We start from the raw sequence: 3997 nt of genomic DNA on the forward strand, positions 1-3997 counted from the left end.
CTTCAGATAAATTTACTCCAGATCCGGGAAAAGGTTTGGGTTCTCATTTTGTTTAAGCCCCACAAATGTAAACACTGGATAAAGGCCACTACCACATTTCTCTTGCATACACAAGTTCAAGAACTGCCCAGCTCTTTAATTATGCCAGGAAAAAAAATTGGCCACAAGGAAGTTGAGATTACTGCAGGAACTTGAAGCAGACTTTCAAAGTTGAGAAAATTTCAAGTTAATACCCAAAAGCCTAACACTGCCAAGCATGCTGACAGCTGTCAGTGACTTACTATACAGCCCTTAAAAGACATACTAGGGATGTAGTACTGCAAGCTCTTACCCATGATACAAGTAATTCATTTTGCAAAGGAAAAATATCCTTAATATCTTTAAGAACAATGATGTATCTTATGAGCAGATATGATAATCTTGCAGCAACTCTTTAGTTTCCTGTAGATACTGTTCAGTGTTGATCCAGTTGATTTCTGTCAGTAGCTAGAGATAAATAACAGACTGTTAATTAGCAATGTCAGCTATATGAGGTGCTTGGCACCATTTAACACCAAAAGTCTTCTCAGCCCTCCAGTTTCACCCATAGTTCAGTTCATGTCATTTATTCACATGTGAAAGCATAATAGCTGTGTAAATGTCGAAATGATGTAGCATCTCTGCTTCCATCCCCATCCAAAGAACTGCCAGCAGCTTCAAAAGGCCTCAGACTTACCAGTGCTGGAGCCCACACTGTGCAGCTGTGTAGACTGCAGGGGTGGCATCTACGACACCCACAGTCTGTTTCACTCAGCCCAGCTGTGGCAGAAGGGGATGTTTCAAGATGCAGAAGACAAGTGTGAGGTTGGTAGCTAATGGTCCTGCTGTGGGAAGCAGCTGAACCAGCAGGACATACCTGCATTCCTTTAATTATACTGTTCCAAACTGTCACAGACATTTCCATAAGATAGATCTATAGTAAGATACTATGCCACAGGTAACAAGGTAAAGAAATAGCAAATACAGATGTCCTTATATATTCAAGTGTTACAAACATGTTTTCTGGTAATTGGATGCTTTATATCGTCCAAGTGTATGTCCAGAGAACAGAGACACCTTCCTAAGTCTGTACAGTTAATTTTGTCTTTCTGTATTTAAAGCAGTAAAAGGGACAGCACCTCTTTAGTATGAAAAGTCCCAAGGGATTTCTGTGCCTCAACATATATTGCAGACATACTTTATCTCTCTTTTAAAAGGAAACCCCCCTGACACACTTCCAGAATAGTCAACCACTCCACCCAAACAACCATCACCCCACCCAGCTTTAAAAAAGACATTATTTATGCCCACCCTACTACCAGTTTCTCAGGCGCTCTTAAGGAACTGCAAAGTGAAATAACTGGGAGAGCTCAACAGCCCACCAGAAAAAGTGAAAGGCTTCTGGCTTCAGCAGAGTACTGAGGAAATGCCCAGATACAGCCCACATGACTGGATTATTCTGGTAGTTAGTAGCATTTGAGATTAGGTTTACAAAGTCTCTTTTCATGGCCAAGGGTTGATGCAAGAATACATCCTACAGGCTTTCTGCTTTAGACTGATAGCAGTCAGCTTCAATAATTTTCCAGCTGTGAAATGGATGCCAAGCCATGCATGGACATGGATCTGTTCACTTCCGTCACTCTCGCCAGTCCCACTGTGGGTTTGCCAAATGCCTCTTAATGAAATAAGGGCAGGTTAAAATCGATTAATGTGACTTGCCCCCAGCAGCCCAGGGGAGGGGACAGTTTACAGCTGTTTATGCAGAAGGGCAGGTGCACCTAAATACACTACAGTGATTCATTTGGCATGGCTACTCTAGCTGAAAGAACACAGAATGCTTTTGCACCTTGACCTAAGTATTACCTGCTCTAAGGGCATCTCATGCGCCACTAAAAGCTTCACTCCTTGTGAAAGTCTCAGAATATGGCTTCTTCAAGGTTTTACCACAGGAAATGAAGTACCTAACTTGTAACACAGTTGTATTAAAAGCAGACACAAAACCTGGTAGGTTGGGTCAGTTTTTCCAATAATGAGTGCACATTAGGACATGTCAACACTAAATTTGGCTAAACTGAAAAATCATAGAAGATAAATTGTGAACAGCTGTAAAATGATGTTTCGTTATAACAAAACTAGGAATTCAAAATAATGTTTCATTTTTTCTGTCAAACTGTTCACAGTTTAGCCCAAATGAAAAAGTTAGCCCCTCTCCTAATCCCTTCTATTAATCTCAGACTTCTTCTTCCTTTGCACACTCAGATGAGGACATGAAAAAATGAAAGCACGTATATTTTTTTATCTCCAATGCCAACAAGGAAACAAAATGCATAACTCAACTACTTTTTTTCTAGATGAAGTGTCTGAAGTTTAGCCCATTGCCTTCAGGTTCAATGCATTCCATATAACTCAAGGTGTATTAAGTCAGGACAGTAATCTCCTTAGCCCTCCTTTCTAGCTAATGGAAAAATAAAGTTAGCAATGCAATACTGAACAGCTTCTCTTCCAGTGAGAAGCCTGAAGTTGGGCTATTCTGATGTACCAGGACTGTGCTGCAACAGCTGTAGCTACATGCAAACACAAGAGTTGTTTGTGCTTTTGCAAACAGTACTAGCCACACAAAGAAATGTTGGTAAGAGGTCCAACTAAAATACTTAGCATCAGACATTAATTTATGTTAAGAGCTCTCAGCAAGCTGTCTCTGTCAACTATTACTCTTTAGGAGAAGGGATGTATGTTGAGATACAATTTTCTAAAGAACTAGTCAAGCCATTGCATGATCAGCAAGCCTCATGGAGACTGCTCTTCTACAAAGTTCTCCACTTCCTCCATAACCTCAGCTGCTTTCACATGCCTCCGTTCTTTCCTAAGTTTCCAAGAACACTTCCTCCTCCCTTCTTCTCTCACTTGTGTCACCATACTACTGATTTAGGTTTGCTTGGCTTGGAGCTGCATGCATCCTGATCCACAAGCATGGTAACAGCTGAGACTTTTTTCAGTTTAAGCAAAAATCTGGATGTCTGTTAGGAGCTACTGGCCACATGAGGTTTTAACATATCTTCTGGTAAGGCAACAGCTTCAAACAATTTTTAGATACACCAAAATCCCACAGTCTAGCTTGCTGATGAAACTTCCCTTTACAGTAGCCACCAGCTGTATTTAACATGCATTACAAAATACCTTAATCCTAAACCCTTTTTAATTAGGTGTTGACCTTTACACAGTGACTAAAACTAGTATTAGTCTTTCCAGAGTCAGAGATATTAAGCTGCACAGAAGTAAGGTCAGTATACTATTTTAAGTTAAGCAATGCCACTCTTCCAGGCCCTTATTTAGACATATTTGTCTACAACAAAAACTGTTGTGTCTTCATTTAAATTGACATGAGTTATTACAAAGTAGCTGCCAAAGAAAAATGTTACTGTCTTGCAAACAACTTTACTATATTTTTTCCATGTCTTACTGCTTGAGTGCTAGACAGCATCAAACATCCTGATAATGAAAAAAACCCAACAGAAACCAGTAGATAGTTTTAACAGCCAATATGCACCTAAGTATGTAGCATACAGGAGCCAAGTCAGAGCATTCATGGGCTCTTTTTATTTTGTAAAACTAAAGCTTACAGATTCTCAACTCATAACCATTCAGAGAGACAACCACAAAAAGTGTATTAATAAAACCCAACAGGCTTCCAGGCCTCTAAAATTTTTCGAACATAAAGTACAAAAAAAAAAGATACCATATGTTACATTATAGTCTTGCTGCCTTACACACCATCATAAAAAGTGAACAAACACATTCAGTAACTTCAGGCATACCATTAAAAAGATACGAGTAAGTGCTCCAGTTTTCTGTACTATACAACTTTATTTCAGTCACATTTCAGTCATGTCTTTCTAGGCAACGTATCCAAAATATTTGACTCAAGCATACCTTTAGACTGCAAATATACTGAAATAGGGCATCAAGTCTTTCCTACCTC

Source organism: Vidua macroura, chromosome 2 (genome assembly GCF_024509145.1).
Source record: "Vidua macroura isolate BioBank_ID:100142 chromosome 2, ASM2450914v1, whole genome shotgun sequence".
Classification (NCBI taxonomy): Eukaryota; Metazoa; Chordata; class Aves; order Passeriformes; family Viduidae; genus Vidua; species Vidua macroura.